Source organism: Lycorma delicatula, chromosome 10 (genome assembly GCF_047948215.1).
Source record: "Lycorma delicatula isolate Av1 chromosome 10, ASM4794821v1, whole genome shotgun sequence".
NCBI lineage: Eukaryota > Metazoa > Arthropoda > Insecta > Hemiptera > Fulgoridae > Lycorma > Lycorma delicatula.
Window position 1 is genome coordinate 28173733 of NC_134464.1, and position 13858 is coordinate 28187590.

The following is a 13858-nucleotide window of genomic DNA, read 5'->3' on the forward strand; positions in this document are numbered from 1 at the left end:
AAAGATAACATTAGTTTATGATAATGCTCATAAATCTAGTGCTATTGAATTTCTAAACAGTTGAAAAGTTACAGAGATTGGCACTTTAAACATGGCAATGAAATGATACAACTGTTATCTCATAAAGTTACAGTAGAGTAACAAAAATTACTGTCACGAAAAATTTAAATTTGGAATGATAAATGGTAATAGAAATAAAAGTTAAAATTATTTATTTTACACATCGTTGGATAAAAGAATACACAACCACAAAATTCTACATCAATATATTCACTATGCCTGACAACAGAAATTATAAATATATATATATATATATATATATATATGTATATATGAAAGGTTGTATCGAGTTCATTATAATCACAGCAATAAATATGCAATTTTAAATGGATAAATCACCTTTTCCTTAAAGAAAATTTGGACTAGTAGAAACTTGTTAAGGAATATGGAATCCCAAATTTATCGGAAATGAAATTATAAATAATTGTTTTTTTTCTGTTTTTCATTAAAATAAGCCTATGGAATAGTAAAATCAATACATCCCAAGTTTGTAAGATAATAGTACAGAGCGTATAACTAATTTTTACAGTCATAATTAATACAAATAAACAATCAAAAATATAAAAAAATAAGAAGTAAAATGAATACTTGATTATAATAAAGTAGGTGATTAGGAGAAATAATTATGGCTTAAAAAAATTATTTTCAAAACGTATAGACTATACCTTGCACATGGTACCTGCATAGTATATATTGTATCTTTTTTCTTGTATGAGTAATATATATATTTCTGGTACTTATGTATTAACGCCACCGCAGCTACAGCTTTATTTAAAAATAAAGTAGTCAATCAGATTTCGGTGGAAAATGGGGCGATATAAAATTTAACATAAATAAATAAGTATTTATTTTATAAATATAATTTAACCAAATTTAACCTACGCTCGCTTCGCTCGCTAACCTTGACTAATTAACACGGTAATATTTTGACTATTTATTTAATAAATTCAGTAATTACAATTAGTTTAATTTAAATAATCAAATTGCAATAATAACTGAATTTATTAAATAAATACTCAAAAAATTACGGTGTTAATTAGTCAAGGTTAGCGAGCGACGGTTAAGTTTGGTTAAATTATATTTATAAAATAAATAACCATTTATATTCTGTTTTGAATCTGTTTCGGCCCATTTTCCACCTAAATCCGATTGACTACTTTATTTTTAAATAAAGCTGTAGCTGCGGTGGGTTAATACGTAAGTACCTTTTTTTTTCCTTGCATGAATAATATATATATACATACATAAAAAAGAAAAACCTTTCTACAGAAAATAATAAAAGCCTTGAGTTGAGAAAACAATTACTGAGAACATCTGTGTGGAGTATTGCATTGAAATGGGAGCTAGTCAAGGAAAATTGGAGGAGAAAAAAAGAAGAGACTTCTGGCTTTTGAAATATGATGTTACCGAAGAATAATGAAGATAAGTTGATGGAAAAATTGTCAAACAAGCAGGTATTTAAGAGAGTTAATGACGGGAGAAGCTTTTTGAAACAACTAAAAAGAAGGACTCAGCTGATAGGACACATTCTTGGGCACCAGGATCTGGTTAAGAGGGTGATAGAAGGAAGAAGTTGTACAGGAATGCCACAGTTGGAGTAAACAGATAATGAATGATATGAACTATGATTCTTACTGGAATCTAAAAAAATGACTGATAAGCAAGAAGGGTAGAAAACTGAGCCGCTAACCAGCCTAAGGGCTGTTAACCGAAGAAGAAGTATAATATACAACATATTAATTTATACTTCCTTCTAATATTTTATGAATTTAGCTTGTTTACTAAAATACAGAGATCTCTCATGTAAGGGTACAATGAAGGTTAATTGAATCAATATGGTACAAGTAGCTATTTCACATTTGATAACAAACAATGAAATTCACAATTAATCTCATTAGACCTATTTCTAAATAAAATATATACATTTAAAAAAATATAATGAATACAGAAATATATAACCTCAGGCATTTGATGATCAGTAAGTAAATTCAAGAAGATTGAATCAGTAAAACAAATTTCATAAATGGTGTCATTACTGGCCAGAAACTACTGTATTCTAATCTTTGGAATTCTTGTAGAGACATTACAACAAAATTTAGAATTTATTTGAACAAATATAGCCAGAGTTTACATTCAAATATAGGCAGATAGATTCTCAACTCCTGAATAGCCATCCAAGGTTATATTAATCTAGATTTGGTTTTTCTTGTTAATTTTGCAATATAACCTATTTCAGCAGACTTTTTAAAGTGGAAATAGGTTGTTAACTATTCAGTTATTAAGTCTTACCATGAATTAGTTATTACATTTTTTAAAACTGCCATGAGCATTATCTACAAAGAACACTATGTAAGAATGACAATATTATATTAACAAAACATCCAAACATTTAATGTTTTTTTAAGTGTCCATGATCATTATCACAGATCAGCATGAGTTTAACTGTTTACTAGCTTTTTATATGAATGCAAATTAGCTTGACACTGTTCAATCATCAATTCTTCATTCCAAAAACAAGGAAGCCCTGTGTTATTCCAATCTCCTAACTAGCCAGATTTAGCAATGGCTGATTTTTTTTATTTATTATAATAAAAAAATGGCAACAGATGAGATTCAAGGATGTTTCATCATCAATCCAGAAGACTATGATAACTTAACTTAAGGTGATTCCAAAGGAAACATTTTCTATAACCACTCAGTTCATTCACTGTATGAGCAATGTAAACAATGTAGAGAACCAAAGGACTACACTGAATGAAGAAAAATGTATGTAATTTTAATTTATTTTTACTGTAAGTGATCTCAAAGATGTTAATTGTTCTATTGTGTATGTGATATTTCAGTGTAATGATAAATTAAGCAGTAAAATCATTTCATTAATTATAACTACAATATATATTCCAGTAAATCCAAAAATATTTTATTGAAAAGCACACAATGACAAAAAATATCAACTTGTAATTAAATATTACTTAACAAAATTCAACACGTTTGCTTTAATTCATGAAAATAGCTATTTAGCCCAAAGCAGATGATGATGATCCCACAATAGTATGTCTATAATCCAACTAGTACAAACTTCTTCCTTTTTCCTGTTTAGCCTCTGGGAATTACAATCAGGTATTATTTCAGAGAATGAATGAGGATGATATGTATGAATGTAAGTGTAATGTAGTCTTTTACAGTTTCAGGTCGACCATTTCTGAGATGTGTGGTTAATTGAAGCCCAACCACCAAAGAACTCCGGTATCCACGATCTAATATTCAAATCTGTATAAAAGCAACTGCCTTTACTAGTACTTGAATGCTGGAACTCTCAACTTCCAAATCAGCTGATTTGTAAAGGCACATTCATCACTAGATGAACCTGGTGGGTGACTAGAGCAAACTAACTAATTTATATTACTCCACAAAAACAAAAAAAAATAATTCAAGTAAATGCGTTATACATTTTATCACATTTTACATGTGCTATTACATATAGTTACCTCAAATTGTATACATCAAACTACAATTATCAATAAACAATAAATAAAAACAATTTTTTTTTTTTTTTAAATTATAATTATAAGCAATATTATTTTAAAAAAAAAACAAATTGCTTATAACAGTAAGTTAAAATGTTAAGTCATACTTTAATTACTAATTGCATATTTTCTTAAAACTAAGGGGTGCTTGTGATATGGGATTTTATTGTGATCAGAGTATATTGTGAACAAAGAACTTTCATCTAAGAAACACCAGTTAACTGCAATAAAAGTTATTTGAAGTAAAAGTAACCATCCATTTCCTTCAAACCAACAAGACTATGAAAGTTCAATAAAATTATTAAAATGAAAATTAATTATCAACAGTGATATTATTTTTTTTGAAACAACTCTAAAATATAATTCAGTTGACAGAATTATTTTAAATAGCATACCTATTTACAAAGAATCACTATCTTAAGAGAAAAATCGGGCATAAAAAATCAAGGAAAGATAGCAAACAAATCATAAAAAAGAACTACAACGAAATAAATTAAGAACAGGTCTAAAACAAGGGGCACTGCAATAGATTTTATTTTTTATTAATGAAAACAGAAAGTAAATGGGTTAGCTAAAGTTAATATTTGATTAATAATTAAATATATATTGGTAACTTACTCGCTTTTATCAGATGTAAATATTCCTTACACAAAAATTTTGGTTAAAAATGTAACTCAGTAGAAATCCTCTAACTAACAAATCGAATCATAGGACTAAAGCTGTAACAGAACTTTGGCAAAAATTTTCTCTACGTAATAATTATGAGTAATATAAGTTTACTTCACAGATCACAAAGCATAACCCCTCGAGTCATAATAATCAACAAATGATAACGTTCTCCTCTTCCTATACGAATGTAAACCTAACCTTGAAATTATTTTCGTTAGCAACGCATTCTATTGCACAAAAACTATAAGCATGCACCGCCTTTATTTCAATTAACAATAAATTTATTTTTAACGTAAAATCAATTGATAAATTACAACTAATGCTTTATTCGCCAATTAAACATAGATTACCTGTATCCCCAATTATACAATCTTCAATTGAACGTAATTAAAAAAAAAAATTAATTGAAAATGTTTTAATTAAAAAAAGATTGGATGTAACACTTAAATTATTTATGAAAATAGGAAAAAAAATTCTGAAATGATTTATTTACATGAAATAATTCTTATTGAATAATGTATGAAATCACTGAATAAAATATACATTCAATGTACTATTTGTTTTTTTTTACTATTTAGCAAAAAGTGCTAACTAAGAATCTGAAAGTCTCTATGTTTTATGCTTTGCTTGAAATAAAATCTCTTGAAATAAAATCTGTTAGAATATCTAACAGAGTACAATCACTCCAAGCATAGCACACACTCATTTTCTTGAAAAAGTACAGCATACTAGTACAACCTGTGTTCACATTACAAAGTGTAGTATGCTAATTTAGTACTAAAATGTTTTTGGGAGTGCACAATATTAATGCTGCAGTGACTTGGTGGATATCTCTGTTTCCTTCAATAAATATATAGTATTAAAATGAAGTATAGATAGTAAACAGTAATAATAAGGAAGGCAATTTTTTAATTATATGAAGCAGAGAGAATTGAACTGATACACCTAGTAAAAAACTTTAAAAGTAAAATTAATACAGAATTTACAGGAATAGAGTGCAACATAAAACCAATCAAATGTATGACAATGATTTAAAGGTAAACAAAACTAAAAATAAAGGTAAATAAAACTAAAGATAAACTAAAGGATAAAACAAAACTAAAAACAAAAAATTAAACAAACTATATGCTACTACTAAAATTCTAGTTCAACAAATTGAGAATCTGATAGGCCTGCACACCAAATTGATTACTAAACTCAGGTGAAAAAATTTCTGAAAATTGTACTGATTCCAATGGTCTTGTAAATCGGTGACATGAATTGGAGTCTATGATCATTTCTGAATTGTTGAACGTTATCCAAATTTTTGAAACCCATTCTACTACCACAATTATTTTAATCTTTGTGAGTATTTGGTATATAATACCAATTATCTGGATAGTAAAGCATATGGCGGTACTACAGTTCTGATCAAAAATACAATAAAGCATCATCAGTTACCAATACTTAGCACCAATCATATACAACTCATTTGTGATCTTGGACTGGCTTGAGCCTCTATGGTTATCTGCAATCTACTGGGCCCTCCTTGTCCCACCATCTCAGATGACTTGTTTCTGAGTTTTTCTATATGCTGGGTTCCTATTCTATTGCAGGGGATGACTGAAATACTAAGAATCTGCTCTGGGGTTCATGACTGATAACAGCTTGTGGGAGGGCCTTAAAGGATTGTGTCATCAAAATGCAACTAAATGTAATCTCTGAATCCAAAAAAAAAATCCCAGAGTTGTTGGACTTCAGGAATTTCTTCTTTTTAGAGTGACGTTAGGAACAATTATGATTCTATAACTGACCATTCCGCTGTTCTCCTTATTGATGGTGATACGGAAAAAGAATAATAGAACGGTCCTGCATAATAATAGAACTGAATTTTTAGAAGATGAGTTATCTATGAATTTTCCTTTTAAATAATTTGATGATGTCAATAATTTGACCAGTGTTTGACTTGCAGTATTTGACCAGTGTTGTAGTCCTGCAGGAAGCAGCATAGTGTTAAACACTCAAGGAGAGATTTAAGATGCAGAAAGGCACAAGGGAAGTAATGGAACTTGTAACTATACTAAATGATGACTTAGAGGAAGTGGCAATGTTATAGGAATCCTGCAGATAAAACAGCTTTGAACAGAACTGTTCGTAGGTTGAAAAGAATGCTAAAGACAATTAAAAATGAAACTTTTAAGAATTTCCTTGAAAATCTTCCCCATAAAAATAAAGTGACTACTCACTGTAGAAGGCAACAAAGAGGTTTCAGCAACTTCCACTCTCTTTTCCATCTTCAAATGTTTCAAATGAATTATAGGCTCAAAGCAATGGCCAATAGACCGATTTATTTACTGACCATCTAAGTAAGGTCTTTCAGTCACTCTACATAAGTGGAAATGATGAAAAGGAAACTTGGACAGCCCAGTTTCTATGTGTCTTCCTATAAAACCTTTTTCATCTACAGCAATTTCGCATGAGATCAGGAAGAAGCGGAATTCAAAGAAGGCTTCAGGTTTTGTCTTACCCTCAACATGTTACTTATGTTACCATGTAAGGCTATTTTTTACATAACATACTTGTTTAATGGCATCCTTCGTAAGACTTATTTTCCATTGGAGTGGAAAGTGTTGCAGATAACAATGATTCCGAAAGTGGTTAAGCCAATATAGAAGGTAACTTTATACAAGCCTATAAACCTGTTCTATAAAAAGCCTATAAGCCTGTTCTCTTTAAAATCTTCAGGAGACTCTTTCTTCAAAGATTGAAGCCTATTTTAGAGGAAGAACATATTATTCCTGACAATCAGTTTAGCTTCTGGAGTGGTCATTTTATTATAGAACGAACCCACAGAATTTTAATGTCATGAACAAGTGTTTAGAAGGGAAGAAATATTGTTCAGCAGCATTTTTGGATGTCCAGCAGCCCTTCAACAAAAGACTGGTTTACTTTACAAGCAGAAATCGAGTTTGCCTCAACCATTTTACTTGATCCTGTATAATAGCTAACTGGGTAGTCATTTTTTCCAGGTTAAACATTATCTGAGTTTTGCGACATTCAGTCTAGTCTTCCTCAGAGCTCAGTTCTGGGACCAATTTTGTGCTCTATTACACTGCCGATCCTCCAACTTCCAACAATGTCACTGTTGCTTTGTTTGCTGATGACACAGTGATCTTGGTGGTAACGATAACCCAATCTATCTTCTGATAAAATACGTTCTGAGTTGGATCTAATTTACAGGTGGTTAACTAAGCGAAAAGTAAAATTTAATCAGTAAAGTAATGTATAGCTTATAGTGCGGAAAGATGACTGCCCATGAGTCGTCCTGGATTGCATTTATATCCTGCATGCTGACAACATAAGGTATCTAAGTTTGCATCTGGACCGTTGTCCGACTTGGAAACATCATGTGAGAGAAGAAAACTTAACTAACAAAATGCTATTGTACAAAGTACTTCTGAAGCTGGATGGTATCTAGCTTTAGGAACAACATGCAAAAGCAATATTGAAATTATCCATCAGTTCAAAAATAAATTAATTATGAGCGTAGCAGAGGTGCCATGGTTTGTAAGGAACAGCAAGGCTGATGAGTATCTGTGGTTGCTATATGTTCATGAGAAAATTCACCAGATCAGTTTGAAATATAAATTACAGTTTAATAAACATGAAGACTATCTTACTGTGAAGTTACTGGATTACAGTGAGGATAAGAGATGCTTGCAACAACACTACGAGTATATCTTGGATCTAGGATATAGTATGTGATATTTAGTGTAAGAATTCTTCCGTCAAGTATTATTGTCCTTTGTCTCATTTTATTTCAAAATTTGTTGATTATATTTTGTGTGTTATTTGATATTGCTCTATTTTTATTTTTTATTATGTTTTTTCAGTGTTCTATTTTTAATTTTTCTCTCTGAAAGTTGATTTTCGTACAAATAAAATGTACAATTGGTATTTTTTTTACATGTATTTTTTTTAGAGGTTTCATTGCAAACTATCTCTTTCACATCATTGATTTCTCATCTAATTAACTTATAATTTTTATATAAAAAACTGATTGTAAATAAATTTTTGAAGAAAAAAAAAACAGTTTAATTTAAAAATGTATACATTCCAATGCTTTCTTAATTTGCTTTCTTATTATTATTTTTTTATTAAATTCTCACTGATAAAACTAAAAAAGTCATCCAATTCCAGTTTCAAAATATTGTGGCATTAAAATCTGTTTTCAAAATAATTTCTTACAACTTGAGTTAAGATTTAATTTAAACAATTATCTAACAGAAATGTGATTTTTACTAAACTACTGCTTAGCATTTTTTTTACCTCGAGTAATTGATATAACTTTTCTAAATAAAATTCAAAGCTCTCATGTATCTGTTATCAGAGAATTCATAATAAGCCCAATCAAAATTAATTATTCAGTCTTCAAAATGTAGTTGGATTTCAATTGGTAATTCCTTTTAGTTTCTTACCAGTCAGTTTCTGGGTAACCAAGAAATGAAAGCTAAAACAAAGTCCCTGTACTTCCTGAAGATTTAACTAAAATGTACAGGGTATATGATGATACGTTTGCTATTTTTGGCACTTCTAATTCATTGAACATTTTATCAAAAATTAAACCAAATAAGAGCCCATAAAATTTACTAATTAGTATGAAAATAATACAGATATTACTTACTATCTTTGGATTAAAATTAATTCATAAAGGTGAAAAATAATTTTTGTACAGAAAAGCTATTTATATGATAACAAACCACCAGCAGTTTTTTTATCCTATGCAACATAGGACATGGCCCTTCAATGTAATGGTCTAATATCAAACCATATGATGTTTGGACTAGAAATCACATCACACAGGAATAGTATTTTTATTTAATTAGAGACACTGAGTTCAATGGTTTTCTGAAGAAATACTGGCACCGTAAAAAAATAATTGACAAGAAATTTATTAGACGCAGCAAAACAAACTTATTTTGGGAACAGATAATAAGACTACATAGAGATAAATCTATTGCTTTTAAAAACTTTTTTCTTTTTGATTTTCAATCTAATTATTATATTTACAATCTCAGATTTCAAAAACAGAGTTTTTGAACTCCTAGTCTATTTCTTCCTGCTCACATTCATAAATATCTTTTAGAAGTTTCTAGCCATAAATGGCATATCTCTCCACTTAGTGATGATATTGATTTTTGTTTATTTTCAAAGAATAAAATCTTTTTTTTTTCCTCTTGGATGATTTATTTTAAACTGTTACATTTACTTACTAGTTTCAAAAATCTCTCTGCATTATTAATACCTGAAATATCTTCTTTTTTTAATCACTTTACTGATGATTAAGGATCATTATTAAAGACTCATCACCAATTCTTCCCTTGACTTCTTTCACTTTAGTCAATAATGGGACCTCTGACTGGGAGCCTCTATTGTATAAATGTGCTTTCTACCTCCTATTGTTTTTATTGCATCACAAGGGCATTCTTAAGTAATTATACCATATCATTATAATACTCTTGAATTGAAGCTCGCCATCCAAATAATCCTTCCCTTCCAAAAGTCAGTTTTATTTTTTCTTGAAAAAATATCTTTGCTCTTTTTCCAATTATTTCTTGATATTTTCCTGACTTTGGTACAAATCTTCCTTTTTTAAATTTTTAATTCTTGAGAATATTCGAATCATTCTGTGGTTGCTTTGAAAATTAAATTAAGCTAGTATCTTAATATTTGACGGATTGAAGAATGTTGATTAAAATATTTAATTTATTCCATATTTCTTTTTATCAGATGCCATCCAAGTCAGTCTGGATGACTAACATCCAAGTCAGTCTGAATTTAATTATTCCATAATTAAATTCTTTCATTACGGTTTCATTATTGCTTAATCTTTGACCTAATCTTTGGTTCCAGTCATCTGTCACATGCAACTTATATTTTTTCTATTTTTGTATACTTTTTTCTAGTTGAATGTAGAAAGCCATCCCATCTGGGTAATCATAAGATGCAGCGTGTGTATCGATTTCAACACCAGCTCTTTTTTTTTCATTCAGCTTAATCCTTGAAGTATCTATTTTCTTATTATTTTTTTTTAAACTCTATAATGTTTGTTTTTCCATTTCTTGTTTACAATAAATCCTACTCTATATTGACCTTTCTCTGAACCTGTATGAATGTGTGAACCACTCCAAATTTATTTTCTGTTTCCTAATTTCCACTAGCCCCACTATACCATATTTAATTTCTTTCAATGCAAAACCCAATTCTATGTACCTATCTTTTCCAAATGCCTTTCTAACATTAAATGTGGAAAAAGTATTTCTAATTAACTAATGTTATACAGCAGATCCTCTTTTCATTTTTATATTACACACTTTTCACTCAATTTAAAGTTATTTTCAAAGTATGGTTTTTTCAAGTAAACCGAATTAAATTACCACTTTTCTTCCTTTCCTTATTAGTTTTCTAATTAGTCTACTTCCTGTAATTAGATGTTAGTATAAAGTTTACATTATTTTTAAGAATTGATATAAAATACTTAAAATAAATTTACACAGATAACTAATTTAAAATTACTGATATTCCTCCATAGAATCCTTAATAGTATTGTTTAATTTTCTACTCTTATTTTCAAAACATTTCATTTATGATAACTCTTTCTTGTGTAACTTGTGGCTTTTGGATAGCACAGTTTCATATCCAAATGCAATATTCCAGATTCGGACTGATGTTACAATAAAAAATTGTGTTATAATTCTGAACCAAACAAGAATCGTATAAATACTGGAAAATATCTAAGAACAGAATAATTATTGAAGTTCTGTAGTTATTTAGAATTCACCTTAAAAAAAAAAATTATTACAAAAAAACAATGTCCTACCATAAATGATTATGGAGATAGTATTTTTAAAACGTTTTAGAAAAAACTAAACTAGGCTAAAAAAAAATACTATATCATTATCAAAAAAATCAGTATCATTATTAAAATTGAACATCTAATGAATTGCATAATTAATAGTCACTAATTTTTTTAAGATGTTTGTATTTTCCACTTTTTTTTAACTATAACCTTTATTTAACCATAACATTAAATTGAGTATACATAAAGAGGGGATATAGAACACAAATTTTTCAAGACATATCACACAATGCTAAATCATAGTGTCCAAAAAGACCCACACCATAGGCGAATCTCCAATATTTATGTTTTGTTTTTGTCGGGTTGCCTGCAATAATGCTGTCACGGGAGGAATACATGGAAATCATCCTTTTCTGTGGCTACTTCAAGGTGATAGTAATGAGTTTAATAGATTTCATCCTAAATGCTAACAAGTATCACAAAAGTTAAGGGAATAAATAATGTTGCTTATTTGCTGCAATCAGTAAGGCCACAAATGATGCAGTGCAATTAGCAGCAATTGCCAAGGACCATAATAGTCAACAAAGAATCATCCAGCAAACCAGTCTGGAACTGAACATCCCTCGATCCACTATCCATGATATCCAATGGAAGAAAAATGTTCACCCATTCAAGCTCTAACTCCTGCAATACTTATGGGAACATGATCCTGATCATCGGATGGAAAAGTGTGGATGGTTTTTGGACACAGCTGCGGAGAATGCAGATTTCCTACATTCTTTCAATAAGGCTAATTTTTACATGAAAGCTGAATTCAACAGATAGACAAAATCTGCACTACCGTTATAGAAGAACCTCTATTGGTACGATCCCTAATATCATTAGTACGATCAGGAGTTTTATGTATGGGTGTGCAGTGGCATCTGGAATGTGCTTTTCTGAAGGAAGTCTGAATGGCAGAAAGTATCTGCAAATGCTTAAGAGATTGGTTGATCCCCTAATTGGATATTATTGGAGAGCATCCTGAATGGTTCATGCAAGACAAAACCTTTTCTTAACACTAGATTGGTCACAGAACACCTGTTGAATGGGTCTCACAGTTGCCAGATTTGAATCCAATGGATATTTCATTTCAGAGGTAACTGAAGTCATAGATTTACAGTCTGAAAATTTGTGATATGGCCCACTTACACAATAGGATTGAGGTCGAATGCCATGCATAGACAATCATTATGGCCCCATGGTGTTAACCTGAAATTCAACCTACAGACCTGACAGGAATTTGACAAGGCATATAGAACAAATACTGTGATTTTTGTTTATAATGATGAACTTTTTACACCCTCTAAAAGACTGGAAAATGATTTGGTCAATTTCATTTTATGTAGACAGTTTATATAAAAAAATATATAAACCACTAGTTTCAGTTCTAGAAATATAGAGCAGAATTGGCCGTTGTCATTAAGGTGACTACTCAATAACTGGCAAATTTTTGTTTTTAAGTTATTATGTCATTTTTCTATATTCTCATATTTATCCTCTGGCTGTGCTACTGACTTTACATTTTATTTTAAATCCATTACTGACACAGAATACAGAATAAATTATAATAAGACTAATGCAGAAACTGAAGTTTAATTAGAAGAAAATTAATTTAATTGTAATTTTTTTTTTTAGTTTAATAAAATTTCTTTGAATAATTTCATTAGTCAAACATCTTTTAATGCTTTTAATTAATAAATATATTTTTATAGCAACCTCATATTGCAATAAAATTGTTTCACTAATGTCACACTTAGAAATGAAAACACAATTCACCATTAGCCCAACACCACATGTAGCATGTAACATAAATAAACATGGTTGCTAAGGGATACAGTTACTATGAGATACCAAACAATAAAATAACTAAATTATGACATTATTAACATTATAACTCAGCATAAATTCACACATAAGCTCTTACTTATCTTTTGATACATTTATTATTTTAAAAATTACCAGTCACAGAACAGTTACATATTAAAAAAAAATTTTATAGCTATGTATAACGTATAGTTAAAAAGAAATAAATATATAATATCATTATATATTTAAAAAAAAAATAAAAAAATAAAATGTCTGATGATGATGATGATGAGGGAGGAGCAACTCCCACAAAATTCGAGTTCTCTGTAGAATCGAAATTAGATGAAGACCATGTATTCTTTTTACAGTTTACTAATAATTTTATTAGTAATGTGACAAGGCCAAGAGATTTTGACCACTGCACGGTATGTAAAAGTTCTTGTATAATAACAAAGGTTCAATTTTAATCTAGATAAGCTATCATAAGATCAGTTATATTAAATAAAGGGTTAATAAAAGTTTACCTATTTAAATCAAAGGTTTTATTTTATTAGAAGGGAAATCATGAGTATGAGGATGAGTTAGGTAAAAGGGTTATATCACATTACATGGTTGATGTTACTAGAGGAAATAATGACTAGCACCAAACTGATCAAGTTTAAGTTGGGGGCTTTTCCCAATTTGTGCTGATAGTTATCAATTACTGAAAGTTTGGTTAGATTGTCATAAATTTGGTAAACTTTGTCTTCCATTTGTAATCTGAGCAGCAAAACCCTTTTGAGTAAATAGATCCCTTTTAGTATTATAGATCTACTATTGAACTATCAAATTCAAAATCTAAAAGGGTTATGTTTCTGAAAATTCAGACTAATTGTTTTTGTCATTTATTAAAGAAATCTGTATTCGAGGAAATCTT

General features: G+C 29.4%; 1 protein-coding gene across 1 annotated transcript in view; it reads right to left on the reverse strand.

Moving 5' to 3' along the window:
• The window catches only part of LOC142331812 (acid phosphatase type 7), an 82803-nt gene extending 78360 nt beyond the window's left edge, over nucleotides 1-4443 (reverse strand). The window contains exon 1 of the mRNA XM_075377942.1: nucleotides 4206-4443. The gene's annotated coding sequence lies outside the window, so the exon portion shown is untranslated. The remainder of the gene's footprint in view (nucleotides 1-4205) is intronic.
• Between the last annotated feature and the right edge of the window lie 9415 nt (nucleotides 4444-13858).